Source organism: Leucoraja erinacea, chromosome 6, assembly GCF_028641065.1.
Source record: "Leucoraja erinacea ecotype New England chromosome 6, Leri_hhj_1, whole genome shotgun sequence".
Taxonomy (NCBI): Eukaryota; Metazoa; Chordata; class Chondrichthyes; order Rajiformes; family Rajidae; genus Leucoraja; species Leucoraja erinaceus.
In genome coordinates, this window is record NC_073382.1 from 270227 (window position 1) to 287983 (window position 17757).

The window sequence follows — 17757 nt, forward strand, 5'->3', positions numbered from 1 at the left end:
CCTTTAGCCACAAGGGCCACATCTAACTCTCTCTTAAATATAGCCAATGAACTGTGGCCTCAACTACCTTCTGTGGCAGAGAATTCCACAGATTCACCACTCTCTGTGTGAATTTTGTTTTTCTCATCTCGGTCCTAAAAGATTTCTCCCTTATCCTTAAACTGTGACCCCTTGTTCTGGACTTCCCCAACATCGGGAACAATCTTCCTGCATCTAGCCTGTCCAACCCCTTAAGAATTTTATAAGTTTCTATAAGATCCCCCCTCAATCTTCTAAATTCTAGCGACTACAAACCAAGTCTATCCAGTCTTTCTTCATATGAAAGTCCTGACATCCCAGGAATCAGTCTGGTGAACCTTCTCTGTACTCCCTCTATGGCAAGAATGTCTTTCCTCAGATTAGGAGACCAAAACTGTACGCAATACTCCAAGTGTGGTCTCACAAAGACCCTGTACAACTGCAGTAGAACCTCCCTGCTCCTATACTTAAATCCTTTTGCTATGAATGCTAACATACCATTCGCCTTCTTCACCACCTGCTGCACCTGCATGCCTACTTTTAATGACTGGTGTACCATGACACCCAGGTCTCGTTTCATCTCCCCCTTTCCTAACCGGCCACCATTCAGATAATAATCTACTTTCCTGTTTTTGCCACCAAAGTGGATAACCTCACATTTATCCACATTATACTGCATCTGCCATGCATTTGCCCACTCACCCAGCCTATCCAAGTCACCTTGCAGCCTCCTAGCATCCTCCTCACAGCTAACACTGCCCCTCAGCTTCATGTCATCCGCAAACTTGGAGATGTTGCATTCAATTCCCTCGTCCAAATCATTAATATATATCGTAAATAGCTGGGGTCCCAGAACTGAGCTTTGCGGTACCCCACTAGTCACTGCCTGCAATTGTGAAAAGGACCCGTTTACTCCTACGCTTTGCTTCCTGTCTGCCAGCCAGTTCTCTATCCACATCAGTACTGAACCCCCAATACCATGTGCTTTAAGTTTGTATACCCGGTCTGTATTAACCCACCGTGGTCATCGAACAAGGGAAGCTGTTGATGGCCGTTTACTGAGATAGATAGACAAGCGTTAGACAAAAGAACCAGGGATGGGTGAAGCCTCTGTCTTGATAACACTGCCCGGTCCATCACAGGTTCTGACCTCCCCACCATCAAGGGGATTTACAGGAGTTGCTGCCTCAAAAATTCCAGCCAGCATCATCAGAGACCCACACCACCCTGGTCACACATTCATTTCACCCTTGCCATCGGGAAGAAGATACAGCAGCCTGAAAACTGTAACGTCCAGGTTTAGGAACAGCTTCTTCCCTACAGCCATCAGGTTCTTAAATGCTTCGACCTCCAATAAGCTCTGAACTACATAGACTTGGTTTTGTCTCTTTGTGCTATTATTGGTCATTTATTTTGGTGTAATCATGTGTGTGCATGCATGTGTGTATATATATATATATATATATATATATATATATATATATAAGATTCAGATTCAGATTCAATTTTAATAGTCATTGTCAGTGTACAGTACAGAGACAACGAAATGCATTTATTTGCATATATATATATATATATATATTTGTGTGTGTGTGTGCATATGTATATATATATATATATATATATATATATATATTTATACATATATATTTATATACATACATATATATATACACATATATACATGTACTGTATATAGATATATATATACGTGTATATATATATATATATATACACACACACACACACACAAAACATTTTTTTCTCATTTATTATCTTGTTTGCAGTGTACTATGTTTACAAATTCTGTTGTGCTGCTGCAAGTAAGTATTTAATTGTTCTATCTGGGACATATGACAATAAAACACTCCTGACTCCTTTAACTCTTTTGATAAATAAATGCAGCACTACAACCAAGGATACATTTCTCGGCAAAGAGTTATTAGTATCAGACAATAAGGATGTAGGTAGTAGTAGACTGCGAGCCTAGACGTGTGCAGTTCTTCAGGTCTTAAGTTCTCGGAGCAGAATTGGGCCATTTGGCCCATCAAGTTTACTCCGCCATTGAATCATAGCTGATCTATATTTCACCCTGAACACCATTCACTTGCCTTCACTCCATAAACCCTGACACCCGTAATAATCAAGAATCTATCAATCTCCACCTTGAAAATATCCATGGACTTGGCCTCCACAACCGCATGTGGCAATGAAATCCACAGATTCACCACCCTCTGACTTAAGAAATTCCTTCTCATCGAGTCAAAGATAGATACAAAATCCTGGAGTAACTCAACGGCTCAGGCAACATCTATGGAGCATAGGTGACGTTTCGGGCCGAGACCATGCTTCAGACTGAGAGTCAGGGGAGAGGGAAACTAGGGGTATGAAAAGGTACAGAACAAATGTGGCAGGGGGATGGGTACAAGAGCAGAGAGGCAGGGGGGTGTAAAATGAGGGTAGACGCAATAGGTAGCAAGGTGAAAAGTAAAAGTGGCAGGCAGACAAACCCAGGGCAAAAATCAAAAAGGGCCACTTTTCTACATAATTGTATAAGGGTAAGAGCGTTGTAAAAACAAGCCTGAAGGCTTTGTGTCTCAATGCAAGGAGTATTCATAATAAGGTGGATGAGTTGAACGTGCAAATAGCCATTAATTACTATGATATAGTTGGGATCACGGAGACATGGCTCCAGGGTGACCAAGGCTGGGAGCTGAACATCCAGGGATATTCAATATTCAGGAGGGATAGAGAGAAAGGAAAAGGAGGTGGGGTAGCGTTGCTGGTTAGAGAGCAGATTAATGCAAAAGGAAGGAAGGGCATTAGTTTGGAGGATGTGGGATCGATATGGGTAGAGCTGCGAAACACTAAGGGGCAGAAAACGCTGGTGCGAGTTGTGTACAGGCCACCTAACAGTAGTAGTGGAGTTGGAGATGGTATCAAACAGGAAATTAGAAATGCGTGCGACAAAGGCAAAACAGTTATAGTGGATGACTTCAATCTACATATAGATTGGATGAATCAAATTGGCAGGGGTGCTGAGGAAGAGGATTTTATTGGAATGTATGCGGGATAGTTATCTAAATCAACATGTAGAGGAACCAACGAGAGAGCAGGCTATTTTAGACTGGGTATTGAGTAATGAGGAAGGGTTAGTTAGCAGTCTTGTTGTACGTGCCCTCTTGGGCAAGAGTGACCATAATATGGTTGAGTTCTTCATTAGGATGGAGAGTGACATTGTTAATTCAGAAACAATGGTTCTGAACTTAAAGAAAGGTAACTTTGAGGGTAATTGGCCAAGATTGACTGGTAATTAATTCTAAAAGGGTTGACGGTGGATATGCAATGGAAAAGAAAGAGATTTGTTAAAACAAATGTAGGTCCCTTGCAGACAGAAACAGGTGAGTTGATCATGTGGAACAAGGATTTGGCGGACCAATTGAATAACTACTTTGGTTCCGTCTTCACTAAGACATAAATAATCTGCCGGAAATAGCAGGGGACCACGGGTCAAAGGAGTTGGAGGAGTTGAGTGAAATCCAGGTTGGTCGGGAAGTGGTGTTGGGTAAATTGAATGGATTAAAGGCCGATAAATCCCCAGGGCCAGATAGGCTGCATCCCACAGTACTTAAGGAAGTAGCTCCAGAAATAGTGGATGCATTAGTAACAATCTTTCAAAACTCTTTAGATTCTGGAGTAGTTCCTGAGGATTGGCGGGTAGCAAACGTAACCCGACTTTTTAAGAAGGGAGGGAGAGAGAAAACAGGGAATTACAGATCAGTTAGTCTAACATCGGTAGTGGGGAAACTGCTAGAGTCAGTTATTAAAGATGGGATAGCAGCACATTTGGAAAGTGGTGAAATCATTGGACAAAGTCTGCATGGATTTACGAAAGGTAAATCATGTCTGACGAATCGTATAGAATTTTTCAAGGATGTAACTAGTAGAGTGGATAAGGGAGAACCAGTGGATGTGGTGTATCTGGACTTCCAGAAGGCTTTCGACAAGGTCCCACATAAGAGATTAGTATACCAACTTAAAGCACATGGCATTGGGGGTTCAGCATTGATGTGGATAGAGAACTGGCTGGCAAACAGGAAGCAAAGAGTAGGATTAAACGGGTCCTTTTCACAATGGCAGGCAGTGACTAGTGGGGTACCGCAAGGCTCAGTGCTGGGACCCCAGCTATTTACAATATATATTAATGATCTGGATGAGGGAATTCAAGGCAATATCTCTAAGTTTGCGGATGGCACTAAGCTGGGGGGCAGTGTTTTTTAGATAGATATTTAGATAGCCTTTTATTGTCATTCAGACCGAAGTCTGAACGAAATTGCAGCAGTCATACATATAATACCATACAATAAAACAACAATAAACACACATTAACATCCACCACAGTGAGTCCACCCAGCATCTCCTCACTGTGATGGAGGCAAAAGTCTTAGGTCGCAGTCTCTTCCGCTCTTCTCCTCTGCTGGGGACCCCAGCTACCCCCCCCCCCCCCCCCCCCCCCCCCCCCCCCCCCCCCCCCCCCCCCCGGGCGATGTTAAGAACAGTCCCGCGGCTCAAACACCGTTAGCTGTGAGGAGGATGCTAGGAGACTGCAAGGGGACTTGGATAGGCTGGGTGAGTGGGCAAATGTTTGGCAGATGCAGTATAATGTGGATAAATGTAAGGTTATCCATTTTGGTGGCAAAAACAGGAAAGCAGACTATTATCTAAATGGTGGCTGATTAGGAAAAGGGGAGATGCAGCGAGACCTGGGTGTCATGGTACACCAGTCATTGAAAGTAGGCATGCAGTTGCAGCAGGCAGTAAAGAAAGCAAATGGTATGTTAGCTTTCATAGCAAAAGGATTTGAGTATAGGAGCAGGGAGGTTGTACTGCAGTTGTGCAGGGTCTTGGTGAGACCACACCTGGAGTATTGCGTACAGTTTTGGTCTCCAAATCTGAGGAAGGACATTATTGCCATAGAGGGAGTGCAGAGAAGGTTCACCAGACTGATTCCTGGGATGTCAGGACTTTCATATGAAGAAAGACTGGATAGACTCGGCTTGTGCTCGCTAGAATTTAGAAGATTGAGGGGGGATCTTATAGAAACTTACACAATTCATAAGGGGTTGGACAGACTAGATGCAGGAAGATTGTTCCCGATGTTTTGGAAGTCCAGGACAAGGGGTCATAGCTTAAGGATAAGGGGGAAATCCTTTAAAACCGAGATGAGAAAAACTTTTTTCAAACAGAGAGTGGTGAACCTCTGGAACTCTCTGCCACAGAGGGTAGTTGAGGCCAGTTCATTGGCTATATTTAAGAGGGAGTTAGATGTGGCCCTTGTGGCTAAGGGGATCAGAGGGTATGGAGAGAAGGCAGGTACGGGATACTGAGTTGGATGATCAGCCATGATTGTATTGAATGGCGGTGCAGGCTCGAAGCGCCGAATGGCCTACTCCTGCACCTAATTTCTATGTTTCTAAATCACAGCCGGCACTGATGATTCAAGAGAGACGGAGCCCACAATGGTCCATTGTTGGCTGTGGAAGAGGTGATAACGAAGGGATACAAAACAGTGAAACTGGACAAATCTTGTGAAGGAGGGACATATAGAGATGGAATGCAGAGGCTACTTGAAATGAGAGAAATCAATATTCATACCGCTGAGTTGTAAGTCGTCAAGTCGAGTTTGTTGTCATATGCACATGCATATTGGGACTCAGATACGATGAATGACATGTTGGCAGCAGAATCGTCAGACATCATAGAAAAACATCAATAATACAGAAATGATACCGAATTTACACGGAAATTCTGCAAGACAGCAAAAAGAAAGAAGATTTTGCAAACAGGCAAGGCATTAGGCAGATAAATACTCCTTCTTGAGGGAGTGCCTGATGTACAATTCATATTCAGATTCAGATTCAACTTTAATTGTCATTGTCAGTGTACAGTACAGAGACAACGAAATGCATTTAGCATCTCCCTGGAAGAGCGACATAGCAAATGATTTGAATAAATAATAATAAGTGTCCGGGTGGTGGGGGGGTGATTGGCAGTCACCGAGGTACGTTGTTGAGTAGTGTAACAGCCGCAGGGACGAAGCTGTTCCTGGACCTGCTGGGCCGGCAACGGAGAGACCTGTAGCGCCTCCCGGATGGTAGGAGGGTAAACAGTCCATGGTTGGGGTGGGAGCAGTCCTTGGCGATGCTGAGCGCCCTCCGCAGACAGCGCTTGCTTTGGACAGACTCAATGGAGGGGTGCGAGGAACCGGTGATGCGTTGGGCAATTTTCACCACCCTCTGCAATGCCTTCCGGTCGGAGACAGAGCAGTTGCCATACCATACTGTGATGCAGTTGGTAAGGATGCTCTCGATGGTACAGCGGTAGAAGTTCACCAGGATCTGAGGAGACAGATGGACCTTCTTCAGTCTCCTCAGGAGGAAGAGACGCTGGTGAGCCTTCTTGACCAGAGTTGAGGTATTGTGGGTCCAAGAGAGGTCATCGGAGATGTTGACTCCCAGGAAACTGAAGCTAGAAACACGTTCCACCTCCGTCCCGTTAATGTGGATGGAGGTGTGCGTGCCGCCCCTAGACCTTCTGAAGTCTACAATGAGCTCCTTGGTCTTCTTGGAGTTAAGGGCCAGGTTGTTGTCAGCGCACCATGCTGCTAAGTGCTGGACCTCCTCCCTGTAGTCCAACTCATCGTTGTTGCTGATGAGGCCAATCGCCGTTGTATAATTTGCATACTTGATGATGGTGTTAGTACCATGTACAGGTGTGCAGTCATAGGTGAAGAGGGAGTAGAGGAGGGGGCTCAGCACACAGCCCTGTGGCCTTCTTGATGCCCCTCTTCAGGTTAGCCCTGGATGAACTGTAGGCTCGAGCATCGCCTGACCTGAAAGCGGTGTCCCGTGCTTTCAGCAGTAGCCTGACCTCGCTGTTCATCCATGGCTTCTGATTCGGGAATATGGTCACCCGTTTGAGGGAGGTGACACTATTGTTGGTGGAGTTTATAAAATCCAGAACAGAGGATGTGTAGGAATCAATGTCCCAATATGGGAGTCAAGGGTGGCCTGGGCTGCAAACGCCTTCCAGTCAGTGTTTCCAAAACACTGCTGAAGTGTGGAGTCCGCTTCCTCTGACCAGACTTTAACTGTCCTCAAAGTGGGTTTAACCCGTCTGATGAGTGGGGGAGTACTTAGGGAGCAGGAACAATGAGAGGTGATCAGACTGACCAATCTAACTATGATGGGTAGCTCCCTGCTGTACTCCTTATACACCTATACATGACTGTGTAGCCAAATACCAATCCAATTCAATGTACAAGTTCGCAGACGACACCACTGTACTGGGCCAGACATCAAACTAACACAAGACTGAGCACAGGAAGGAGAGTGAGACACTCATAACCTGGTGCCTAGATAACAACATCAATTGTCAGCAAGACAAACCAAATAGTGATTGACTCCAGGAAATGAAGCAGTAACTCTAGAAATACCCGACAGCCACAGGACAATTTACAGTTACCAAAGCCAATTTAACCAACAAACCTGTATGGCTTTGGAGAGTGCTAGGGGCTCTAGCATTAGCTCTAGGGGCTAGTGGAGCCAAGGGATGTGGGGAGAAGGCAGGCACGGGTTATTGATAGGGGACGATCAGCCATGATCAAAATGAATGGAGGTGCTGGCTCGACGGGCCGAATAGCCTCTTCCTGCACATATTTTCTATGTTTTTATGTTTCTACTAAACCAAGTGCAGACTGCTCCTCCAATGGTGTGATCCCCCAACCCAATATTCCACCATGTACCCGTCTCCTCCAACGGAACTGAACCCGTTCCCAAATGTAAGATTCCAGCACTCCCCTGCCTCCCTCAGCAGTGAATTTAAAAAAAAATCCAATTTCACCTGCCCTGCCTGCTGCAGCAGTTCCAATCGCAATACCAGTTGGACCTCCCCCTCCTGTTGAAGCACTTGCTGTGATATCCCATTGAGGTGAAAAGTTCGGAGTGTTCCTGTCTTGCAACTTTGTTTTGAAGTGTGTTGGAAGCTGATAGGAAGGAGCAGCGAATCAAAAGGCAGAAAGGCAGCCGGACGCCAGGTGGCAGGTGGCAGCCACACAGTTTTAATATATAATAGATGGGTGGGAGGAAACCGGAGCACCCGGAGAAAACCTGCGCGGTCACGAGGAGAACGTACAAACTCTGTACAGCTAGCACCCGTAGTCAGGGTCCCTGGCACCGTAGGGCGGCAACTCTATCGTGCTGCCCATCTGCGATGCCCAGTAGGGTAGAGGGTGCAGCCAGGGGTATCAGGAGATGTAATGGAAGGGGGTCAGTTTGGACCTTCTGATTAGGAAGTATCCCTCGATCAAGTTTTTTTGTCCACAGTCCACCTTTCACTTCCAAAGAGCAGAAATAGTTAAAGTAGAAACTCCAGATTGTTTTTGAAATGATTTTGTTTTAAAAACCGCTGATGACTCTTTGAGAAATCACTTTAACTCACGGTTGGGAAAGACCCCAACTTTTTTTTTTGTGGGTGACGTTTAAACAGTTTCAGTGTAAAATAGAGGAAACTAGCTGGTTACTTTATTTCTCATGAGTCAGTCCAAGGGGACGGTTGACTTTACCAGCTCTCCGTGCGATGGTCTTTACTGAAAGTGGCTTCCCTGCACTGGAGGTAAAGACGTTGACCGTTTTATCTTCATTGCCTTCACTAGTTCTCCAAGCAAAAGCAGCCAATTATTTAAAAAATAAATTGGACATGTACTTGGGTGCCACAGTGGAGCAGTGGTAGAGTTACTGTCTTACAGCGCTTGAGACCCGGGTTTGATCCGGACTACGGGTGCTGTCTGTAAGGAGTTTGAGTGTTCTCCCTGTGACCTGCGTGGGGTTTTCTCCAATTTCTCCGCTTTCCTCCCACCCTCCAAAGACATACAGGTTTGTAAGTTTTATTGGTGGATGTTAATTTGGATGTTAATTTGTGTTAACTTGTGTTTATTGTGTGTTTTGGTGTTTATGGCTGCAGGCAACGACATTTCGTTCAGACTGACAAATAAAGGATCGAATCTAATCTAATCTAATAACTGTAAAATTGTCCCTCTTGTGTGTAGGATGGTGTTAGTGTGCGGGGTGATCACTGGTCGGCGCGGACTCGGTGGGCCAAAGGGCCTGTTTCCCCGCTGTATCTCTACACTAAACTAAACTAAACTACTTGAGGGAGGTAAATTGGCAAGGAACGCGAGGTGGAATGGGGTGAATGGAACCAAGTGGACTTGAATAAGCCTTCTGTGTTGCAATGGTTCTTGGCTATCACTTGATACCCCACAGAAATACCTTACACTTCAAGACCTTCTATAATGCTCTTGGAATGGGAGAAATTAATTTTCAATCTTCAAACCAGTCATCGACCTGAAGACTTACACTGTTGTTCTCTCTCTGCAGATGCTGCCTGACCGAACAATTTCTTCCAGCACTCTAAGCCTTAATATTGAATCGTGAGTCCCTTTGTTTATTGTCAATCTCAAAGCAGTATTACAGTGCAACAATCCTGCTTATAGTATTATTAAGAACTATTTATTGAGTCTGTGACTATCCCTAAGGCCAGCTATTACTGCTATATCCAACCACATTTGAGATATCGTTGGGGAGTCTTTTTATATATAAAAAGTATACATTATTCATGAAAATTATCTAATGGTAACACTATCAGTGCATGTCTTTCATTCCTTGTGCCATCAAACAATATATAGTCTTACACTGTAATAATACAATGCCTGTTTTCTGTTTAATCAATCCACCCGTGAACTATTTGAGATGCTGGTACTCAGGTCCACGTATCTCAGTGTCCATCATAGCAAGACTCTAGACTGTGGTCTTTCCCCATTGAGCATCAGCCCGCTCTTCAGCATTGGCTCTTGTCCCTTGGAATGAGTCACTTCAGTTCAATAGACAATAGACAATAGGTGCAGGAGTAGGCCATTCAGCCCTTCGAGCCAGCACCGCCATTCAATGTGATCATGGCTGATCATCCCCAATCAGTACGCAGTTCCTGCCTTCTCCCCATATCCCCTGACTCCTCTATCTTTAAGAGCCCTATCTAGCTCTCTCTTGAAAGCATCCAGAGGTCCTTCTGCATCCACCGCCCTCTGAGACAGGGAATTTCACAGACTCACAACTCTCTGTGAGAAAAAGTGTTTCCTCGTCTCCGTTCTAAATGGCTTACCCCTTATTCTTAAACTGGTGCCCCTGGTTCTGGACTCCCTCAACATCAGGAACATGTTTCCTGCCTCTAACGTGACCAAAACCTTAATAATCTTATATGTTTCAATGAGATCCCCTCGCATCCTTCTAAACTCCAGAGTATACAAGCCCAGCCGCTCCATTCTCACAGCATATGACAGTCCCTATACAACTGCAGAAGGACCTCTTTGCTCCTATACTCAACTCCTCTTGTTATAAAGCCCAACATGCCATTTGCTTTCTACACTGCCTGCTGTACCTGCATGCTTACTTTCAGTGACTGATGAACAAGCACCCCCAGATCCCGTTGTACTTCCCCTTTTCCCAACTTGACACCATTTAGATAGTAATCTGCCTTCCTGTTTTTGCTACCAAAGTGGATAACCTCACATTTATCCACATTAAACTGCATCAGCCATGCTTCTGCCCACTCACCCAACCTGTCCAAGGGCTGCATTCTCATAGTATCCTCCTCACAGTTCACACTGCCACCCAGCTTTGTGTCATCTGCAATTTTGCTAATGTTACTTTGAATCCCTTCATCCACAACATTGATGTATGTTGTAAATAGTTGCAGTCCCAGCACCGAGCCTTGCATACCCCACTAGTCACTGCCTGCCATTCTGAAAGGGATCCGTTAATCCCTACACTTTGTTTCCTGTCTGCCAACCAATTTTCTATGCATGTCAGCTCCCTACCCCCAATACCATGTGCCCTAATTTTGCCCACTAATCTCCGATGTGGGACCTTATCAAATGCTTTCTGAAAGTCCAGGTACACTACATCCACAGGTTCTCCCGTGTCCACTTTCCTAGTTCCATCCTCAAATAATTCCAGAAGATTACTCAAGCATGATTTCCCATTCATAAATCCATGCTGACTCTGACCGATCCTGTTACTGCTATCCAAATGTTCCCTTATTTCATCTTTAATAATTGACTCCAGCATCTTCCCCACCACCGATGTCAGGCTAACTGGTCTATAATTCCCCGTTTTCTCTCTCCCGCCTTTCTTAAAAAGTGGGATAATATTAGCTACCATCCAATCCACAGGAACTGATCCTGAATCTATTGAACATTCGAAAATTATCACAAATGATTCCACAATTTCTAGAGCCACTTCCTTAAGTACCCTGGGATGCAGACCATCAGGCCCTGGGGATTTATCAGCCTTCTGTCCCATCAGTCTACCCAACACCATTTCCTGCCTAATGTGGATTTCCTTCAGTTCCTCCGTCACCCCAGATCCTCTGGCCACTAGTATATCAGGAAGATTGTTTGTGTCCTCCTTAGTGAAGACGGATCCAAAGTACCTGTTCAACTCATCTGCCATTTCCTTGTTCCCCATAATAAATTCACCCGTTTCAGTCTTCAAGTGTCCAACTATTTTTTTCCTCTTCACATACCTAAAGAAGCTTTTTCTATCCTCCTTTATATTCTTGGCTAGTTTACCTTAGTATCTTATCTTTTCTCCCCGTATTGCATTTTGAGTTATCTTCTGTTGCTCTTTAAACGCTACCCAATCCTCTGGCTTCCCGCTCATGTTTGCTACGTTGTACTTCTCCTCTTTCATTTTTATACTATCCCTAACTTCCCTTGTCAGCCACGGTCGCCCCTTACTCCCCTTGGGATATTTCTTCCTCTTTGGAATGAACTGATCCTGCACCTTCCGTATCATTCCCAGAAACACCTGCCATTGTTGTTCCACTGTCATCCCTGCTAGTGTATCTTTCCGATCAACTTTGGCCAGCTCCTCCCTCATAGCTCCATAGTCCCCTTTAATGAACTGTAACACCGACACCTCCGATTCACCCTTCTCCCTCTCCAATTGTAGATTAAATGTGACCATATTATGCTCACTACCTCCTAATGGCTCCTTAACCTTAAGTTCCTTTATCAAATTTTGTTCATTACATAACACTAAATCCAGAATTGCCTTCTTCCAGGTAGGCTCCAATACAAGCTGCTCTAAGAATCCATCACAGAGGCACTCTACAAACTCCCTTTCTTGGGGTCCAGTACCAACCTTATTTTCCCAGTCTACCTGTATGTTGAAATCTCACATAACAACCACAACATTACCTTTGCGACATGCCAATTTAAACTCCTGATTCAAGTTGCACCCTATATCCAGGCTACTGTTTGGGGGCCTGTAGATAATTCCCATTAGGGTCTTTTTACCATTACAATTCTTTAGTTCTTCTATCCATACTGACTCTACATCTCAGATCAGTTGGGAGACACAGCATGGAAAAAGGCTTTTGTCCCACTGAGTCCACACTGGCCAGCAATCGGCACGGACTCGGTGAGCCGAAGAGCCTGTTTCCACACTGCATCTCTGAACTGAACTGAAGCCAATTTGCAGAAGCCAATTAACCTACAAACCTGCACGTCTTTGTAGTGTGGGAGGAAACCGGGGAACCCATGTGGTCACAGGAAGCACGTGCAAACTCCGTACAGACAGTACCCATAGTCAGGGTCGAACCCGACTCTCTGGCGCTGTAAGGCGGCAACTCTACCGCTGCGCCACTGTGCCGCGCCTTGGTGGCATTCACTTGTGGAGGTCTCTTGTGGAACATCGGGAGATTTTGGAAGCCCAAGGTACAAATCTTTTCACTGAGGTGTGCAAGATTTGCTGTATCTTTCAATCAATTCAGTCTTTCAATCAACCCAAAAGTTGCCTTGAATCCGTATAAGATAGTCAGTTCTGCACAGGCTTACTGAGGTTCAAATGCAAACGTTTGCAAAGATCCAATATTGCCCTAGAGAAAGGAAGTGCTGGTATCTCTTTATATCTACCCTGGTATCGACTGAAGATAGACACAAAGTGCTGGAGTACCTTAAGAGGATCAGGAAGCATCGCTGGAGAAAAACAATGGGCGACATTTCGGGTTGGGACCGTTCTTGTCTGAAGAAAGGTCCCGACGCCGAAACATCACCCATCCTTTTTCTCCAGAGATGCTGCCTGACATGCCGAGTTACTCCAGCACTTTGTGCCTCTCTATGCAGTCATACAGCATGTAAACAGGCCCATTGGCCCAACTAATCACACTGATCAGTTCTGGATTTCAGAACTGACTGGTTATTTTCTCTTCTTTGTGGCATTTTTTTTCCCTGAAAAAACTGCACGTCATTTTGGATGGGAATTTCCCTCTGTAGCTTATGGCTTGCTGGAGGGGAAATTTTGAGTCTTTTTAACTCTAAACTACTTTCATTTAAAAAAAATCTCTGCGCATTTCAAGAGTCTTCCTAGTCATGCCAAGCATTTTTTATCACTGTGCAATTATCTGTCACGCTCTGCAAAGATGCTGATGTTTAACTTCCATCCAGTAACTGAAGTGAGCAGTTCCACCACATCTCTCTCTGCTGGGTTTGTAAGCAGAAAACCAAGCACCACAATCAAAATCTTCTACTCTTTCTATTACTCTCAAACTTCACCTACAAACTTCACGTTCTCCAAAGATAGACACCAAATGCTGGAGTAACCCAGCGTATAGAATATAAAATATAGGACCCAGAGTGTAGAAATTGGGATGTAATGTTAAAATTGTACAAGGCATTGGTGAGGCCAATTCTGGAGTATGGTGTACAATTTTGGTCGCCTAATTATAGGAAGGATGTCACAAAATAGAGAGAGTACAGAGGAGATTTACTAGAATGTTGCCTGGGTTTCAGCAACTAAGTTACAGAGAAAGGTTGAACAAGTTAGGGCTTTATTATTTGGAGCGCAGAAGGTTAAGGGGGGACTTGATAGAGGTTTTTAAAATGATGAGAGGGATAGGCAGAGTTGACGTGGAAAAGCTTTTCCCACTGAGAGTAGGGAAGATTCAAACAAGGGGACATGACTTGAGAATTAAGGGACTGAAGTTTTAGGGGGTAACATGAGGGGGAACTTCTTTACTCAGAGAGTGGTGGCTGTGTGGAATGAGCTTCCAGTGAAGGTGGTGGAGGCAGGTTCGTTTTTATCATTTAAAAATAAATTGGATAGTTATATGGATGGGAAGGGAATGGAGGGTTATGGTCTGAGCGCAGGTATATGGGACTAGGGGAGATTATGTGTTCGGCACGGACTAGAAGGGTCGAGATGGCCTGTTTCCGTGCTGTAATTGTTATATGGTTATATGGTTATATGGTCAGACATCATCTCTAGAGCTAAACGTTTCCCGTCAAGATCCTTCTTATAGGTCCTTTTTCTCCAGAGATGCTGCTTGACCAGCTGAGTTACCCCAGCACTCTGTGTCTATCTTTGGTATAAACCAGCATCTGCAGTTCCCTGTTTCTACATTTTGTCTTCTCCAGTGATGCTGCCTGACCCGTTAAGTTAGTCTAGCACTCGGTGTCTTTCCTTGTAAACGACCATCACAGTTCCTTGTTTCTTCACATGCCTCTTGTTTAATTTAATTTTTCAATTGGGATCGAGATTTATCGATGATCACCAGCCACAGGGTGGTGGAGGCAGGTTCTCTAGATGCTTTCAAGAGAGAGCTAGATAGGGCTCTTAAAAATAGTGGAGTCAGGGGATATGGGGAGAAGGCAGGAACGGGGTACTGATTGGGGATGATCATCCATGATCACATTGGTGCTGGCTTGAAGGGCCAAAGGGCCTGCTCCTGCACCTATGATCAATTGTCTATTGTCTATAGAGTGCAGTCCTGTCCTCCCATCTATCTCATTGGAGATAGATGAACTATCTTTAATCTGACTTTTTCAAACTTCAATGTTATATAGAGTTATAGAATCAGTCACACAGCAAGGAACAGGCCCTTTGGCCCAGCTTGCCCATGCCACCCAAGGTGCCCCATCTACACCAGTCCCATCTGCCAGCGTTTGGCCCATATCCTTCTAAACAGTTCCAAACCATGTATCCTGTCCAAATGTATTTTAAATGTTATTATAGTTATCTTTCCACTAAATGTTGTGCCCTTTAAACTATATCAGTGCACTGCGGACGGCATTTAGGTGTAGTTTTTTCTTTGACTGGATAGTAGACAAACAGAAGCTTTTCTCCGTACCTCGGTACATGTGACAATGATAAACTAAACTAATGTCCCATTAGTCCCACTTAGGCGATTTTCTGGGTGACTACAGGCGACTGCTGCAAAATGTTCTGCTGCAAAACGTACTCTCTAGAATTTAGGAGATTGAGAGGGGATCTTATAGAAACTTACAAAATTCTTAAGGGGTTGGACAGGCTAGATGCAGGAAGATTGTTCCCGATGTTGGGGAAGTCCAGGACAAGGGGTCACAGCTTAAGGATAAGGGGGAAATCCTTTAAAACCGAGATGAGAAGAACTTTTTTCACACAGAGAGTGGTGAATCTCTGGAACTCTCTGCCACAGAGGGTAGTTGAGGCCACAGTTCATTGGTTATATTTAAGAGGGAGTTAGATGTGGCCCTTGTGGCTAAGGGGATCAGGGGGTATGGAGAGAAGGCAGGTACGGGATACTGAGTTGGATGATCAGCCATGATCATATTGAATGGCGGTGCAGGCTCGAAGGGCCGAATGGCCTAATCCTGCACCTAATTTCTATGTTTCTATGTTTCTATGTTTCAACATGTTGAAAATTTTTCGCCGACAGTGGCGACAGTTTTTGCTATTGTAGGTTGCCATAGGTTGACATGGGCGCTGTCGTAGGTTGTCGCCAGTTGTCATAGGTAAATTCCATTAAAACTAGTCCCTGGCAGTCGCCTAAAGAGTCTCCTAAGTGGGACAGGCCCATAAAGAAGAGCTTCTAGCAGTATTAACGTAGAAACATAGAAACATAGAAAATAGGTGCAGGAGTAGGCCATTCGGCCCTTCGAGCCTGCACCGCCATTCAATATGATCATGGCTGATCATCCAACCCAGTATCCTGTAACTGCCTTCTCTCCATACCCCCTGATCCCTTTAGCCAGAAGGGCCACATCTAACTCCCTCTTAAATATAGCCAATGAGCTGGCCTCAACTACCTTCTGTGGCAGAGAATTCCAGAGATTCACCACTCTCTGTGTGAAAAATGTTTTTCTCATCTCGGTCCTAAAGGATTTCCCCCTTATCCTTATTATCGGACGAATGTTCAGGAGACACGAGTTCTCAACCCACTGTGAATTTAAATTCAGCTAAATATGTCCAAGCACCAAAAAGGACTGATAACTCCAAACAAACTTAAATTCAGACGTGTACAGGGAAGGAAATCTACCGACCTAATGTCGTGCGTGGTTTGGCCTAGAAATAACTCCAGACGCAGTTCTATGTGGTTGCTAAAACCACTCAGTGGAATGGCCCAGGAAGCTTACGTGACACATTGAAACGTTACACGTGGTTCAAGAAGGAAGCTCACTGATCCCAAAGATGCTCATCGACTGCAGCTGGACGGTCTGCAGTTTAGTTTAGAGATACAATGTGGGAACAGGCCCTTTGGCCCACACTAAGTCAGTGCAGACCAGCGATCAACTGCTCACACTAGTTTTATCCTGCTTCACGTCTATCCCTAACTCTCAGCACCGATCAGTTTAGTTTAGAGACACAGCGTGGAAACAGACCCCTTGTCCCACCGGGACCATGCTGACCATCGATCATCCCTTCACACTAGCTCTATGTTATCCCACTTTCGCTTGGGGCATTTTACAGAGGCCAATAAACCTATTTCTCCTTCTTCTTGCGTATGGCGTGCACAGCCTAAAGTTGTAGGACAACTTGTTCTATTTGATCTTATTTGTTTACGCACACCCCCAGGTGGATTGCATTCATCGAAACAGGGCGGACCACGTGAAGGTTGCAATCTCCCACCCCAATAAACCTACAAACCCGCATATCTGTGTTGGTTTTAGTTTGGTTTAGTCATAGAGTTATAAACCGGCCCTTCGGCCCAACTTGCCCACACACTGGCCATTTAGTTAATTATTGTCACGTGTAGCGAGGTAGAGTGAAAACCAACATCTTATATGATAGACAATAGACAATAGGTGCAGGAGTAGGCCATTCGGCCCTTCAAGCCAGCACCGCCATTCAATGTGATGATGGCTGAACTGCAACATTCACTGGATGAATTTAAATAGAGTTAGATAGAGCTCTAGGGCTAGTGGAATCAAGGGATATGGGGAGAAGGCAGGCACGGGTTACTGATTGTGGATTATCAGCCATGATCACAATGAATGACGGTGCAGGCTCGAAGGGCCAAATGGCCTCCCACTGCATCTATTTTCCACGTTTCTATGACCTTCCAACTTCAATACTCAATGAGTAGGAAGGAACTGCAGATACTGGTTAAAACCGAAGATAGACACAAAATGCTGGAGTAACTCAGCGGGACAGGCAGCATCACTGGAGAGAAGGAATGGGTGACATTTCGGGTCAAGACGCTTCAGACCCTCAATGCTCCGACTGATGAAGGCCAAAAGATGCGCGTTGACTCTGATTCACTTTCCATGGATGCTGACTGACCAGCTGAGCATTTCCAGCTTTTTCATTTTTACTTAGCGTGTAGGTTCATTATGCCTGCAGCAACTGAAAATTCTGTGCCTAC

The 17757-nt window shown here is 44.8% G+C and overlaps 1 protein-coding gene across 3 annotated transcripts in view; it reads left to right on the forward strand.

The window, feature by feature from the left end:
- Window positions 1-17757, forward strand: part of LOC129697815 (P2Y purinoceptor 8-like) — a 45054-nt gene that overhangs the window by 16588 nt on the left and 10709 nt on the right. The window contains exons 1-2 of one of the 3 annotated variants that reach the window (XM_055636442.1): window positions 8272-8951; window positions 9456-9508. The gene's annotated coding sequence lies outside the window, so the exon portion shown is untranslated. Of the gene's footprint in view, window positions 1-8271; window positions 8952-9293; window positions 9509-17757 lie in introns of those variants that run through there. The other 2 variants (XM_055636441.1, XM_055636444.1) reach the window with 2 other exon arrangements.